Raw genomic sequence first — 17,103 nt, 5'->3', positions numbered from 1 at the left:
TATTTCATCTTCTGTTTTGTCTCACTTGGGGATGAAGTTTTAAAAGGAAAGTTTGTGTTGAATGAAACACTGCAGAATCACATGAACCTTAAATGCAGAAACATATTGGATGTGTCTGATGAAAGTAAACTTTCCAGCACACCTGCTGCAGACTATTTTTTTTCCATTTGGTTGAACTATATATATTAAAAAAATGTCATTATCCAGTTCAACATTAACTTAAATTTTCTGTCTTGTGGAGGCTGTATTGTCCTCTGTGCAGCACACCTTAAGGGGCAGAATAAAGAACTGCACACTATACCACCATAAGAACCTGTAGTATAAAAGGGAAATATAAATTCGTATTAAATGAGTCAAAAGCAGTTCTTTGGGAAATAAACATTTCTTTCAGCCAAAAATATCTTCTCCTGCCATATACTTTGACTTTGTGGAAATATCCCTTGATCATCTTACATAAAAGGGAGCAAAGACTAGTACAGTCTAAAGCCAGAATGTATATAGAATTAGCTAAATGAATCCGTCACTGGCTGTGAAGGGAGCCTGTGGTGATCAAGACTCAGCTGATCTACAGATGTTTAAAGCAAGAGGCAAATTTCATAGAAAGTGGGCACTGAAAGAAAGCATAATAAAAGGTTAAGGCATGTTCCCTGAGCACTGCCTGGGAATTCTGAAGGACCTAAAATTGTCCACTGTTTGTCTCATTGACTCTCCCAGCTTTGAGCTTCTGCAAATATAAGGCTGTAGAATTGCTTGGGATTTTTTGTTTATTTATTTTACAGAAGTATGGAATTCACCTGTAAGAGTGAACCTAAAATTAGTTGCCAAACTCTCAGCTATTTGTTTTGGGCTCCCTTATTCCACATGAAGAAGGCATGTTAAGGGAAAGATAGTAGGATCTGGTTTTGATATCTATTTTGTGTTAAGATGAATCCTACCCTAAACTCCACTGACTCTATTAACTAGCTCTCTGCTGACTTAAAAGCGCTTCAAAGTAAGATTAATAAGATGTAGGTTGGTACTTCTGGATGCGGAGAAGCAGTGACCACACAGCTATGAAAAACATTAGCGTGACCTTCTCTGGAAGCACACACATAACTAAAAACATCAAAGTGCTCAGGAAAGTCAGGTCAAAGAATCAAAATGTAAACCAAAAACGATTTGAAAATTTGGCTTATTTTGACTTCAATAATTTTCTGTGCATCATTTACCCCTGGGTAAAATGAAGGCATTACCGTCAAGTTCAACCATCAGCTATACTTTGAAAATATATTCATTAAACTTTGTAAAGAAAGAAGATTTTATGGTGAAGCACCAGAGAAAAGCCCCGTAAGAAATTAATAATTCTGTATTCAGTGCTGTATGCAGTAAATAATGCATTGAGCCACACGCTGAACGATGAGACTAAATGAAATATTGAAGAGTTGCTCTTTCAGCAAGCAAGTCCATTCTGTGCGGCAGGGATTCTGTCTAAAGAGAAGAAGTGATCGCATATTTAGGACTGTATTACAGTGCATGCACACTGGGACACTAAATTAAAACTTTGCAGGTATCCTTAAGTCTGACATTTCCTAATTTTTGAGTACTTGACTTTGTGACCTTGAAAATGGGTTATTAAAATGATGCTAGTCTTTTTTTAATGCTATTTCCCTGTTTTGTTTTGTTTATTTTTTATTTTTTCAATAGGCATCAGACACCTGTTTTACAGATGGTAGAAAAGACAGGTAATCCCTAGCTGGGACCTGAAGGGCAGCTCAAAAACTTGAGCTGGCTGGGGAGTATATAAAATTGGACAAGAGAGTGACATAGGTCACACAGAGGGGTGATCTTATTCTCTGTATTACATATGGATAACTTATCTGACCATCCTAGTCCAGCATCAGTGAAAAACAGAGGCTTGAAAGCCAACAGAATCATAGCACAGAACCACCAAAATTCTCAATCACAAACAAATTTGCTTTTTGTCTTAAACATATATAAAGTCCAGTCTTCCAAGAGTACACAAAGCCTGACAGGCTATAAAGACTGATTTTTTTTTTCCTCTGAAGCTCTGTAGGCATCACAGCTTCAGGATATGCTCATTTTTAAAACAAGTGCAAGCCTAGTGCTTGTTTGGATTGTAGAACTAAGACATTAGGTATGCTCAGTACTAATCTGAATGCAATTTACACGAATAACCAGCCAGAGAACTGCACACTCTCCTGCCTTTCCCTTCCAAGGTGATAAATGTTCTTACATGTCTCAGGGATTGCTCTTCATTTTTTAAGATAAATAAAGGTTTATGAAGAAACATCAGTTTTACATGAAAAACTCTATTTTGCCTATAACTTTTGTCATTATTGTATTTGCACTTCAACTTTGCATTAAGCCCCTGCATTACCACACCATGGCACATTACTCATCCTCCTACATGTCTAACGTGCAGTTAGAAAAGCAAGAATCCTCTCTGCCTTCTGCATTTCCCCTCCTCTCTCCTTTCTGTCTTTTCCCGTGTTCTCCATTGTGTGCTTGCGGATCTCCCAGTTCTTACCCCATTCTTCATCGCCTTCCTCCTTTCCCTTCTGATCCTCTGCAGTTACCATTCAAGCCCACACTGCTGAATCCACTTCTTCCTGACTGCCACCTGATCCCATCTGGAAATCTCTGTGATGGAGCGGCATTGATGGTAGGGTCCTTGGCTGCATTAAAGACGTAGGAAGAGACCCTGGTATTAAGCACAAATAAAGAGGCAAGGTGATTCTTCCTCCCAATCCTTTGAAGGCCTTAGGTGTATACAGATCTCCTGCCCTTCCTCCCTCCAGATGTTCTGCCAACCCACTTCTACCTGCCTTTCCTTGCTGAGCTTCTAGGCCCATGCCCTCTGCCCGATGGCCTCCTCCTGTGGATTCCACCAGAAGGCTTCCAGCAGCAACTGTCTAGACTTGGGTGTGGCAGGTGGATCCTGCAGGTGGCTTTGCTAATCAAAACACAAGAGCCTTCTGTTGTGGTTTAACCCGGCTGGCAGCTAAACACCACGCAGCCGTTTGCTCACCCTCCCCCCTCCCTCTCTGGGATGGGGGAGAGAAACGGGAAAGTGAAGCCTGTGAGTTGGGATAAAGACAGTCTATTAAGACAGGAAAATAATAATAATAATAATAATAATAATAATAATAATAATAATAATAATAATAATAATAATAATAATAATAATGTGTACGAAACAAGTGATGCACAATGCAATTGTTCACCACCCGATGAATGATGCCCAGCCTATCCCCAAGCAGCCGGCCCCCCACCCCGGCCAGCCACCCCTATATATTGTTTAGCATGACGTCAGATGGTATGGAATACCCCTTTGGCCAGTTTGGGTCAGCTGTCCTGGGTCTGTCCCCTCCCAGCTCCTGCTGCACCCCCAGCCTGCTCGCTGGCAGGACAGAGTGAGAAGCCGAAAAGTCCTTGGCTTGGTGTAAGCACTGCTCTGCAACAATTAAAACATAAGCATGTTATCAGCCCTCTTCTCATCCTAATCCAAAACATAGCACCCTACCAGCTACTAGGAGGAAAATTAACTCTGTCCTAACTGAAACTAGGACACCTTCACAAGGTATTACTCTGCCAGGACGGCTTGAAGTCAGGCTCAGGGGCCTGCCTGCAGAGCCTTCCCACAGGCCACAGAGGTGGCAGCAAAAGCCATCGGGTGGATGCCCTCAGCAGCCCAGCCCCTCCACCTCTCCTGTTTCAGTGACAAGCCAGCAGGCCACCTCAACACTGTCAGCTTGGTGTTCTTTGCATTTGGCTCCTCAGACCAGGTTCCCCAAACATCCACATCCTGGTTCACGTCAGCTTGGCACTGCCCTGTCGCCCTCAGCCCCACGTCTCCACCTACCAGCACAGAGACATGTCCGCAGCTGCCTGTTACAGAAACACACCTCTACAGGGGCTCGTTTTCCTTGATGTGATGTGTGGGGGAAGATGTTCCTGTGGTTACAAAATTAGTATCATAGTCAGCAGCCAGAGTGTGCTTCTTGTCCGTGTCAAAAATATTTCCTATAACCCTGGAGAGGGAGATTCAAGCAGGACTCATTATAAGAACCTTATCATTTCCAGAGACCAGAGAGGAGTGTGAGCAAATAGTCTGACCTAGCTGCCAAGTTGCTAAATGTGTAAAATGAAGTAAAAGGGGTACAGCCCTTAACATTACTGTGGCTCAGCTTCCTGTTCCACGGAAACAAGCTTTATAGCTTTGCCATGGTTGAGCAGTGGAAGTTTCACTGTTAGGTACCAGCTCCTGCACCCAGTAGGCCAGACTCAAATAGATGATCTTTATCTAGATCCACACTGAAATCCATAACCATTAATCTAAAAAAGAAAAATATCACATATTCATTATTTTTCCTGTCATGTTTCTCTTCCAATACACATTCATAAATAGAAATGAAAGAACAACTAATGTGCCTTTAGTTGCTGTGCTTGTCTGTTTTCCAATCATAATTCCTGACCTGCTTCAACAAACAGGAGAACAAACATATTTGCTTTTGATAAATTAAAATGGTTTGGTGTGTTTCTTTATTACAATCTTTTTTATTTTTATTTATTTATTTTTAAAGTGTTTTCCTTACACTGATTCTCTTTGTTTGTGGCTCAGTGGTGATCTAATCTGGTGCAAGAGTAACTGCCCTACAGAGGATTCAAACTGTGATTGTAATCTGGTGTTTAGCATCTGAAAGTGAGTATAGACTTTATAAACCCAAGCACAACTGGCAGAGAAGAACAGGAGCCTGCAGTGATCCAAGGGGAGAAGGTAAGGAAGCTCTCCAGTGGTGATGTTGGCAGGCTGGACAGAGGGATGCAGTTCTTCCAACACACCTACCAGGAACTGATGGGCAGGAACCACCCAGCAGCATGCCTCAGCAGAGTGGTTCAGACTAACAGGATGCATATTGCAGGTGAGTAGCTGGGTCTCCAGTACTCAGAGGCTTTGTTTATGAGATGTGGAAAAGCCTGGGATCATCAATATTTGATGTGGAAAGAGAACATATAAGAGATTTCATGTTCGATAGAGACAGAGGAAATAATCTGTATCATGGGCATTCAAAATGGAATTAATTTCTACTAATTTGTCTACTATGAAGACACCTACAGCTAAACTGGTCTTTATTGAATGCTTTGAGATCCAAGGAGGGAAATAGGCATTTTTAGGATGTGAGGCAACTGCTTCGTATGCCTCCTCTAGGATGAGTTCCAGAGCCCACAGTTCTGACCACATCCATTGGCCAGAGTGAATCCCTTGGAGTCAGCTGCGCTCAGTGGGGTCTTGATTCAAAGTCTGTTTTACCCCTCACACTAGTGCTCCACCAAGGCTAGAGCAGAAGCTTATAGAAAAAACAGTATCTACAGAATTGCAAGAGAGAAAACTGGACACTGGACACCTTTCCATGCCAAAAAAAAATCTGTTAGACTCTTCTCCTTGCATCAGGGAGTGGTTCTTTTTTTTTTTTTTTTTTTTTTTTCAAATTAAGCAGGCATAATTCCAGAACCATTTCTAGCATTTCTTCAGTAAAATTAATCTTGCAGATAAAGATGAAAGATGTCTTCTCTACTTTGTCCCAGAGAAAAAAAACTTAACTGGAGCTCATATTGGTTGCAGCTATCACCAGTGCCAAAAATAAAATGAAAGCAAGGAATTACAGGACGAAGGTTTAAGAAAGCCATGTGGCTAGGGCGGTCACTTCCTACCTGGTAATGCTGGAGTGCTGAGCTCATCTTGCACAGTGCAGGTCTGCAGCAGTGGGACTGATGTCGAAGAGCTGTACTGCAGGAACAGCAATGCACATAAGTGCCACCCAAGGCTGAGTCAAAAGTGTAACAATGCCAGGACTAGTAACTGGACTGGGACATCAGGCTGGGTGCAGGTAGACTGAAAGTGCATTAATACACCTAAGCTTTCTTAAAAGTTAAAAACTGCTGACAAAATGCCTAAAGCAAGAGCACACAGACATCCCAACAATATGTGTGGTCCATTCCCCAGGCTCTGTACATATGTTCTGATGTTTGTGAGATCTTAACAGTCAGCATCCAAGACACTTCACAAGATGGACAAAAGCCCATGTATAGTAAAGAAAACCCCACTTGGGACAACTCCTCTTGGGACAACATCCCTAAATACAGGCCTGGGGAGCAGTGCCAGCTACATAGTATCTCAGCAGAAGCCAGCATGGCAGCACTGAGGCAGGCTGCATCATTTGCTCCTTAAGCAAACTCAAAAGAAGGCTGTGCTCTGCTAGGCAAGGAAACCTCTCCCCCTCCTTGGAGCAGATCTATTTCCTGAGTTGCCTTTGGGAAAAGCACTGATTATAAGTCAGTAGGAAACACCATGGAGAGGAAATTGCTAAGTGCACCCAAGTGACTGCAGCACATTACTGAAACTGCAGCACTGTGCTGTGAGACTGAGACAGACAGGGAAGTCACCATGCAGAGGGGGATTCCCAGCAGAAGCACAGGCTAAACAGGTAATGAACGCTGCAGTGCGTGCAAACTTGGAAAGATACTGTTTGGCATGAGAGACTTTGCAGTCCATGAACTGTCAGCTGGGCACATGGAAATCACCTGAGCAGACTTGTCCAGTCCTAGAAGTGGGAACCACTTGGGCATGACCCTGGATCTGGGAGCTGTGGTCTGGAGGACACTCAGTGATAACAACTGCAGGTGATCAGCTGCAATAGGGCAGCAGTAGGTCTGATGTGCAGGGTGTGAATATGCTGCCCTGAAGTGCATACATAAAAATGGATGTTGGAACATTCCTCCACTGGATAATGCTCATTTCTTTAAATTAACATTTTTGGAGGTTCATAGAATCGTAGAATATCCTGAGTTGAAAGGGACCCACAAGGATCATTGAGTCCAACTCCAGGTTGGAGGTTTATTAGCTTCAGAAGAAATTGTTTTCTCAAGTCTAGGATGGCATTTTTGCACTGGGAGAAGTTTCTATTGTGGAATTACTAATGACACAGTAGTGAGGGCATTCATGCAGATTAGAAAGCCTGCAAGGCCAGATCCTCACAATTACTTTGGTCATCGGCCTGGGACTCAAAGAGAGCTCGTGAGTCTCTGAAGCAGAAACAAAACAACTAGGTCCAAAGTAGGAATCAGCATAAGATGCTGCTCCTTGGTATCACAAACCATCAGGAGCAAGTCAGCAGGGCAGAAAGCAAAGAACCTTTTATGAAGTAAAGTGACTGGAAGCAATCCCTTCCTGCCAGATCTGGACTCACCTTTGCAGAGGATAAGTGGAAGATACAAACAGGGACTGAAGGGTTTGACAGGCGAGGCTGGACTTACTGTGCAACAGAGAGCCACTGGCATCACCCCACAGTCAGGAGACCCCAGGAAGTTTTGCATTGAGCAGTGCAAATCCCAGCATGAACAGTTCTCAGCAGAGTGAGAATGATGAGTGAGCATTGTTTTCAGCAAGCTTACCTGGCCAACCACAGCTTGCCAACATGGCTCAGAGCAGCAAGTAGTCTGGAAGACTGCTGCAGATAGGACTTAGGAGGTGAGGAATCTGTGGAATAATTTTCAGTAATGGGCACATCTGAAGGACACCGTTGTCCAGGAGCCATCATCATCTTGCCAAACACCAGTGAGACTCCCACTACTGATCATCAACTTAGACAGAATAGAAAAAAAATCTTTTTTTTGTGTGTGTGTGTGAAAAAGAGAAAAATAAATCGTAACAGCAACAAACACACTCCCATCTAACATATGATTACATTTCAAATGTAATTGCAGATGCTTCCAGAGTATGCAGATGTATTTAGTCTCAAAAAGCAGAGCTAATTTATTCATAAGCAGATCTGCAAGGCTGCACAGGCAGAATCCACTCCATATTCAAGGGGATTATTAAACTGGTGGGTGTAGAGGGTTTCTCTGCAAGAGCCTCCAGTGCACAGATACAGCAGGCAGCTGAATGAGAGAGACAGGAATGACAGGCAGGCAAGGGGACCTATTTGCATGATGAAGAAATTGTCACAATGACAGCCCCAAGCTGGCAGCATTTCAGAGGGGAGAATGGCTGCACAACAGTGCAAGGGAAACATCTCTAGACACAGGGAGGCAGCCCTGCAGAGATTTACACCATGACAGAGTACATCTGTGCTCTCCGTCAGGCTGTGGTCTCAAATCTGTGGGATGTCTGGCAGGTCTTCCTGTTGGAGCCCTTCCGGTACATCTGGAAGCCACCCAGGAACATACAAACAGCGGAGAGTCAGAACCTCCAGGCAAGTTGGTGCTGCCACCTCTATGCTGCTTGGGCAGCCAGCAAAAAAAAGAGCTGTGAGGTGATAAGGAGCTTTTTTAACTGCATCTCAGCAGTTCCTGACCCCATGCATGTTCCTAATCTGCTCCAGTCATCAGTGATTTCAGGCGACTTGGTTGATTTTGTATTGGAGCAGAATAATGGAGACGTTTGAAGGTGTAGGGGAAATAAATGCAGAGTGGAAATAAGTGCAGAGAATAAATGGCTGATTGGCCCCGCTGACTCTGTTTGCTCACTGGGTCAGGGCTAGCTGCAGGGAGATGAGAAGCTGCTTCTTTCCTCCTTCCAGCTCTGGGCTGCTGCTTCCCTGCTGAGTGCCAGTGGTACATTGATCTGAGCGCAGCAGCAGCAAGTAGCAATAAAGGCTAAGGGAGCTGGCCAAGGTGAAATGTAACCTCAGCAGCCCCAGATCAGGTGTTCAGAAGGGCTTCTCTCCCACCAACCTCAAACATCGAGTTGTGCCGAGACAGGCAGATTTCCTTTTCTTGTCTTTACAGATGAATACAAGAAAAAACGGTATTTTTTCTTTTCTCTTCCATTTCCCTCTTTTTTTAAACCTGAAGATTCTCGAAACTTTCTCAACTTTGGAAAAGTGATGGAGCTGAAAAATAAAAGTGAATTTGTCACAGTGTCACTTTCATGAATTGAAAAAATTTGTAAAGTTACAGAGTAGAAAAGGTGCAAAAAGGGCAAAAACCATGCTTAACATTCTTCATGAAACAGAAGGAAAAAAAGAAGAAAAATCTTAAACCAATGTGGTACATATTGAAAGTATGTCCTGTTGAAAAAGGTGACAGAGTGAAAAAATGGATCTAGCCCAAATTTCTCAAGGGAGAAACAACTGCTGATTCCTGCTTTCTTACAAACCTGTTCTTGCATTCCCCAGAGCTCTCTGGCCAGCCAGGAGCAAGAGTTGTTCTGCATGGTTCCCATTCCCCCTAGTAGGGAAGGGGAAGGAAAATCAGATTCTGCCGATGGCTACAGTGCTGTGGTGAAGCCAGGCAGATCTGCGGCTCAAAAACATGACTTTGACCGCCCAGGTGGACATAAGAGGAGTTTTCCTGCTACCTGGTGGAGGGCAGATGGGAACATTTGCACACAACGTGAGATGCATTTTGGAAGTCTCATCTTTTGATGAAATACTGCTAAAAGTTGGTCCAGAGGGACTTAACACATGTAGCCATGAGTGGCTGAAGAGCTGCTTAAGGTGTATGAGATGATGAACCCCTCAGGCAGCAGGGATGGGGAAAGGGCCATCAAGAATAGGAGAAAGGAAAGAGATATCACCGTGTTTTTCTCTCTTTCAGTGAATAGAAGGCAATGGTTTTATGTTTGCTGAGTGACTCTGTGAACATGGACTGCTGGAAGGACAAGCTTTGCAGGACAGCCAGCAGCAGTGGATTCACAACAATGCTGCAGCTGGTGAAGGCTGGCTGTGTTAAGACTGCTGTGAGCAAGGGCTGGAGCCAGCCCTGCTGTGCCTGATGATGGGTGGTGCTTCAGGCTGACCCTCAGCAAAGACAGGTTGGAAAGCCCTTGGGAACATCCTGTAAGGAGAAGAAACCTAGAGCCTAACTCCCCAGGGGTCTGCAAAGAGCTAGCAAAGCACAGCAGGGTAGGAGGGCATGGACTGGTCCCTCTGCAAAGTGCACATAGACAAGGGAGTAGGGCTGGATGACTGGTGCTAGGGCAGCACTGTTAGCCACTGCTGATCCATCAGGCATGCAGGTATTTGATTGTTGCCACCCTTTCTGAAGAAATAATTTATTGATTTTGATCAATCTTGATTTAAAACTTGTTTGAACTCTTGATTTAAATCCCCCTTAGTTTAAATACCCTTGTTGGAGAGGGGAAGAATTGAATGGTCTTGACCGCATGCTGGCTGGCTTCCTTCCTTCGCCAGGCTTCACAATTTCAGTTGAAAGGTTACAAGCACAAGGTTACATGGCAATGGGTGTCACGGTGCTGGATACGCACGGACAGGAGGCTGTCTTGCTCCCCATGGTCCTCCCAACATCTTCTGGGGACACGCTCGCCCAGCTCCTCTGCCACCGATGCCTGAATTAGCCACATGTTTACTTTGCCAAGCTACTGAGCAAAGGTTCTTGGGGAAAACTCTGCTCTCTCTGAAGTAATTATACGAACTAGAATGATAATTTGCATACTCTCCACTTTGACTGAACAATGGAACTAAGTCTATGTCTTAATTTGCCCTTTCCAAGTAACACAAGAAAGCAGTCTGGAAAAGCATAGCCCCTTTCTGGCACACACTGCAGCACCGTGATCCTAAAACACAAACATGGACCTGAAATTTCCCCTCAGTGTGGGGTATTTCTGGTTCAAGTCAATTTATGAGTAGTGGCCAGGGGCTGAAAAGCTCAAAGGGCTGCATCTTCCTGGTAGGTCCTGGGTCCTGATGGGTCTTCATTCCTTGCAATGGAGATTTTTTTGTAGTAGGAGCAAGCCCCCAGGATGGCAAGGAGAGAGGTGCACAAAGCATTGAGACCCAAGAGTCCCAGAATGCCTTCACCTGCCATCCTTGAACTAAGAAGATATGTGAAGCTATTGCCGAGCATTTCTGCAGGTAATTCCAGTACTGGGAAGTGTGCTGAGTACTGCTGTTTGCTTTTCAAGAAGGTTCAGATGAGGTTCAGACTGCTGCAGATAGGACTTAAGAGGAGGTGAGGAATCTGTGGAATAATTTTCACTAACGGACACATCTGAAGGATTTACCACCTTTTTTCTTATATTCCCAAAGCAAAAAAGCCACTGTGTTTTTCACTATTAATCATTCAGACTTAATTCAGCTACATGCATTGAAATGGGTAAAGCTTGCCCTGCACTTTCAAAAAGTTATTTGCCTTTCCTGGCTCCAGTTTGCAGGAGTGACTTAGGATTTCTGAAACGTCTGCAGTTGAACAGGGAACATGCAACACTGCCTGGTTTGCAGAGATATGGGCTGGCTTTTGCCAAACATTGGCTCTGTCAAGGTCTATCTAACGGAGCTCTGATTCATGCAAGGCTCTAGTCACAATTGATAATCTGGTGAATTTTTTTCCATAACTTTTTGCCCATAGTTTCTGCCTACCACCCTCATTCTGTCTGGAATTACAGCAAGGAAACTATAAGTACAGGAGACACGCAACTGCCTGCATACCCCCAGAAATACCATTGCTTTGCTCACTGAAGTATTGTCTGTTGTGCTGCCTTCTCGTGCTGCAGAGGTATAGCTCAGCAGCCACGCATCAGCAGCCTTCAGTGATGTTCACTGCATCCTGCTGAGCTAGTACTGTCATCAGAGAAGTGTCCAAAATAACTGCAGTTTTCCTTGCTTTCATTTTGTAAGCTGTCAGCCGATCCCAAATGCAAGCCCAAAAATGTCAGGATCTTTTTGACAAAGAGAGGAGACAATAATTTGACTTGCAGCTCTCAGCCTTGAAGTAATTGTGTACGACAGGGAGACCCTGCCTTGCCCAGGCCCAACTCCTAGGAAGGAGAAGGCAATAATATTACTTACCAATTTGATCTAGATGTTAATTGATTTGAGAGTTCTGTCCCTTCTCTCTGCTGGAGCAGCTAACAAGCCCGATCAAGCTCTGCCTGCTGGTTACAGATGACTTGGTGGGGATAATTACATTGATGAAACTCTCAGACTCTAAAGGGAGGAGGCCCAACCTCAGAAATAGTTGAAAGGCTTCTAAATACCAGACATTGGAGCCCAAACTCAAAGCAAGCGCATGAGCTGTAAACACTTTTCCTTACATTTGGCCAAATCCATTTTAAACAAAGTTGCTGCTGGATTGGAGTCTGAGCTGTCCCATGGTAATGAGAAATGGAAGGGTGGAAATGAACAGGAAAAATCCTCAGGAAATAGTAATCATCCTCATTTCGAGATGCTCAGAGGCCAGGGTTTCAGGCATACTTCAGTTTGTATTTATCACATGGGAAACCAGAGAGAAAAGTAGGGCAGGAAAATACGTCCAAGATTGCTGCAGCTACAACTTAAGGGCATCGTGTTAACAGGCATCCAGGGTACATGTGCTTCCCAACACCACAGTTGAAAAGCAAGGACAGAAACTCAAGGACCACAAAGCCTTGTGTCCCCTACAGAAAGAAAGGGCAGGTCAAAAGGTATTTCCAACATCTTAATCCCAGACGCAGAAAGTCAATCAAATAGATAAACAAAACCAGCAAGGCTCTCCATCAGTCACAGAGGAAGATTACTCCCTAAACAGAAGTCTGATCAGCAAAGTCTTGAATAGGGGACCCAGATCCATCACAGACATTTCCAAGATTCCTCAGTTCCCTGGGAGCACCAGGGTACCACGCCCATCTTTCCATCCTTTGTTCTTGCCCATCTCCAATGCTCCCGCTCTACAAGTCGGTTTTAATATTTGTTACAGTAATGGCAGCCCTTAATCACTCTTTCAAGTCTCTCACAGAGGTGTAGAAGCAAAAATCAGCATCCTTACCTCTGTTTTACAAGTGAGCAAAACGAGCAAAAAAAAAAATCAGCCAGAAGCAAGAGAAGCCTCTTGGCATGCACCTCCCTCAAAAATTGGCCCAAGTTCTCAGGTACCTAGCCTGAAGGGTTCTGCGGACTGAATCCACAAGTCCCTCTCTCTCTGGAAGAGGCCAAAAAATTTCAGAAAGTATGCCTGGGAGGAGGAACGGGTAGCTACTGGGCTTGCACATAATTCCCAATTTGGCCAAAATTCAGGTAGCCAAAAGACAAGGGGCAATGTCCATAAAATGGTGCACAGTGAGTTCCACACCAATATGCGAAAGAACTTCTTCATAATGAGGGTGATGGAGCACTGCAACAGGCTGCCCACGGAGGTCGTGGAGTCTCCTTCTCTGGAGATATTCAAGAGCTGTCTGGATGCCTACCTGTGCAACCTGCTCTAAGGAACCTACCTTGGCAGGCGGGTTGGACCCGATAATCTCTGGAGGTCCCTTCCAACCCCTACAATTCTGTGATTCTATAAGCAGCTGGTGGAAGTCGCACAATCGCCAGCACTTGTTGTGGGTGAAGTCAACTTTCCGGACACATGCTGGAAATTTGATACAGCCCCGAGGAAGCAGTCTAGGAGGTTCCTGGACTGTGTGGAAGACAGCTTCCTGACTCAGCTGGTTAGTGAGCCTACTGGGGGGATACCCCACTAGACCTGCTGTTCATGAACAAAGAAGAGATGTTGTGGGAGATATGACATTTGAGACCCTGCTGTAGCCAAGGCTGTACAATCCAGGTCATTATATTTCTTGTAGAATTTTGGTTTGAACTCTGGCTTGGGCTCAGTGGTCTGGAGCTGGCAAAGCCATTGGGGAGGCTTGGGTGGTTTCCTAGTGGTCGATTCTGACCCAGCCCATACAAGACCCATAATTCACTATATCTTGCACAAAGTCACCCCAAGTAGTTACAGGGACCTGCTTCTGTGGAAGCCAAGTGCCATCCAGGGCAGCATTCCTAGCACAGGCAGTTTGTATGTGGTCTTGGACACTAGCTACGTGTGTCTTTATGCTGTCTGGGAGGCCACAGATAAGGGGGAGTTAACCTTGCCAGCTGAATCCTGGCTAGCTTTGGGGATCTCCGTGAGATCCTTCTCCTGCATCGCTTGTATGCAGGCTGGTTTTTGAACAGATGCAGCCAAATGGGAGAACCCTGAAGTCTTCATGAGAAGGGATTGTCCTCTTTCTTGTGGGTCTATTCCACTGACCCAATAGGCAGGTAAAATGAATCTATGCCCCTAACCCAATAGGCAGTTAATATGTTTATTTAACGTATAAATGCTATCGCAGGTATTCCTCACCAAAGTGAAGGTGAAGGTGCAGAGCTTACCAAGGAGGTGTCCCTGTCTTGGTGGAGAAGGAGCACAGAACATCGACTGCCTCTTCTAGGTTTTCAATTTTTCTTCTCCCCCCCAACCCCCCAGCTCTCCCTTTTTTCCTCACTCTAGGGTTTTGCTGTCATTAACTTCTTTACCACTACCTCCTAACACTTTTATATCCTAAGCTTATCTGTCCCACCCTGGGATGACAATGAGCATATTTTGGGCAAAAAGTTGCGTATTATAGTCTTCTATGTTTAGCATGTACTTCCTTAATCTCATTATCTTATTAAGAGATAACTTTAATGTTTATTTTATAAGGAGTGAAGAAAAAGGTTTCACTTTGGGCACCGCAGACTTCAAGATTCTGTTCTGATGCCCAAAGAGGGTTTGTCACAGCCTGGGTATGCTGCTTTTGTTCAGAACTAAGGCATGTAGGCCCAACTTTTCCAGTGTGCTCCAGGCACCTGTCAGGACCCCCTGGGGCAGGACAGCCCAGCCGTGAGCTTGAGAGAGCTGGGCCATGGACGTCCTGGCTGCGGAGCTTCTCAGGGGCACAGGTATGGTGGAACCAAAAGAGAGTGTTCAGCTCCAGGGGAAAGAGAGAGAAGTCCGCCCTGTGGCACTTGGGGGCTCATGGACTCGCACATGCAGCACCTCACTCAGGACCAAGCATGGGGACGCAGCTCCTTGGGAAGCCAAGGACAGGGACCGTGACCACATGGCAGCCCTGTGCTGTGAGGTGCAGTGCATATTGTGACCCGGAGTGGTGCTAGGCAACCGCCATGTCCCAGTGCAGGGCTGACAGGCACAGCCTCAGTCACCCCCAAGGCAGAGCTGGCCCCAGCCCAGACGTGCGGCTCCCAACAGGGTCCTGGGGCACCAGTGCAGGTGGGCTCGAGCTGGATGGTCTTTAAGGTCCCTTCCAAGCCCAGGCATTGTAGGATTCTATGAGGGAGGCAGTGCACAGGGAAAACGGGGTGGGGTGCTGATGTCTGAAGAAAGCAAAGAAACAACAAAACTAAGAGGAGGATTCAAACTAACAAAAGTGGTAGGATTGAAGGAAAGACCAAAGAAAGAAAAGGTCATAATGAAAAGAAACAACCAGACAAAACAAAAATCAAACAAAAACTGTCTATTCCATTGTTGCAGGGTTGGGAACGTACACCGATGGACACAAAGGAATTAGAGCAACAGCCTTGGAGGAGTTTGAGGCAGCAAGCCGAGGTTTCAGCTGTGTTCAGAGAATGCCAAAAGGAAAGGCTGAAAGAGATGCTTGGAAAGAGCTTTATGGGGCAAACAGGACCAGACCTCAACAGCTGGAGAAAAACCTGGGGAACCTCCGTGCAATTTGAGGTAATTCGTGAGAGCTATAGGACATGCAGACACAGGCAGGTAACAAATACCAGACAGGTATTCTGCTTTTGCCGAAACTTAGTCCGAGGGAGCTGCTAGGACCCGGCAGCCCTCTTGAGGGAGGCTGACGAGGCGTAGGCAGAGCCAGCAACGCCCCCTTCCGGCCGTTCAAAGGCAGCCCTTAGGGAGCGCGGCGAACAGGGCTGGTAAAGACGGCGAGGCGCGTCATTTTGCGTCAGTTTGCGCCGGCAGGGCGCGCTCAGGCAGGGCAGAGCGTTCCGCCCCGCTCACAAGAGCAGCTCATCTACCGGCTGGCTGTGTATAGGTAAAGCGCCATGGTCATCACGAGGCAGAGAGCTCTTTTTCGATAGTCTGTGGCCATCCAGAGTGAGTGCCCGCTCAAAAATGCGGCATTTCAGGTCTCTGGATGCACGGAGTGCCTGGGCCTGTTGCTGCCCTCCGCGGGCGGCAGAGACACCGTGTGTGTGAGGTGTGAGCAGGTGGACGGCCTGCTCAGCCTGGTGGCGGAGCTCAAGGAGGAGGTGGAGAGGTTGAGGGCCCTCAGGGAGTGCGAGCAGGAGACAGACCTGTGGAGCAACTCCCTGCAAGGCCTGAAGGAAAGGCACCGGGGTGAGACACCCCAAGCAGTGGTGGACCCCCTGCCCTGCAGAGCAGAGGGAGGGGACCTAGGAGATGAGGAGGAATGGAAACAGGTCCCTGCTCGACATCGCAGGCAACCCCCCTCCCTACCGGCCCAGCCTTCCCAGGTGCCCTTACACAACAGGTTTGAGGCCCTGGAACTTGAGAGACTGGTGGGTGAGGATGAGGTGAACAGCCTACCCAAGAGGATGCCTAAGGCGAGGAAGTCAACTCCACGCCTCAGGACTGCCTCCACTAAGAAAGAAAGAAGGGTGATCATTGCAGGTGACTCCCTTCTCAGGGGAACAGAGGGCCCTATTTGTCGACCTGACCCTACTCATAAGGAAGTCTGCTGCCTCCCTGGGCCAGGGTCAGGGACATTGCCAGAAAGCTTCCTAACCTGGTTCACCCTTCTGACTACTATCCTCTTTTGGTAGTCCAGGCTGTCAGAGATGATACTGAAGAGAGAAGCCTGAAGGTTATCAATGGGACTTTAGAGGACTGGGACGATTGGTAGATGGAGCGGGAGTACAGGTCGTGCTTTCCTCCATCCCTACAGTGGCAGGGAGGGGTTCAGAGAGGACTCAGCCCACCTGATAAACAGGTGGTGCAGAGGCTGGTGCCTACACAGAAATTTTGTTTTTTTTTTTTGACCATGGGGTGCTTTACTCAGCACCTGGCCTGCTAACTGCAGATGGGTCCCACCTGTCTCAAAGGGGAAAACAGACACCAGCACAGGAGCTGGCAGGGCTCATTGAGAGGGCTTTTAACTAGGTAGAAAGGGGGACAGGGACCAGGGGAGGGAGTAAGGCTCGTTAGAGGTGTGCCAGGGGGAACAGTGTCAGGGCTGGGGGAGCAGGCGATGGCCCAGCTGAAGTGCATCTACACTAATGCATGCAGCATGGGCAACAAACAGGAGGAGTTGGAAACCATCATGCAGCAGGCTAGCTATGACTTGGTTGCCATCACTGAAATGTGGTGGGACCAATC

General features: G+C 46.2%; 1 long non-coding RNA gene across 1 annotated transcript in view; it reads right to left on the bottom strand.

Moving 5' to 3' along the window:
* LOC308179697 overlaps positions 1-3,187 on the bottom strand; it is a 53,728-nt gene extending 50,541 nt beyond the window's left edge. Inside the window, exon 1 of the long non-coding RNA XR_013940491.1 lies at positions 2,528-3,187. This is a non-coding gene — a long non-coding RNA (uncharacterized lncRNA). The remainder of the gene's footprint in view (positions 1-2,527) is intronic.
* Positions 3,188-17,103: the final 13,916 nt, after the last annotated feature.

Source organism: Anser brachyrhynchus, assembly GCF_964034855.1.
Source record: "Anser brachyrhynchus genome assembly, chromosome: 17".
Classification (NCBI taxonomy): Eukaryota; Metazoa; Chordata; class Aves; order Anseriformes; family Anatidae; genus Anser; species Anser brachyrhynchus.
Note: the sequence above shows the minus strand (reverse complement) of the source record. Positions and strands in the feature narration are given on the sequence as shown.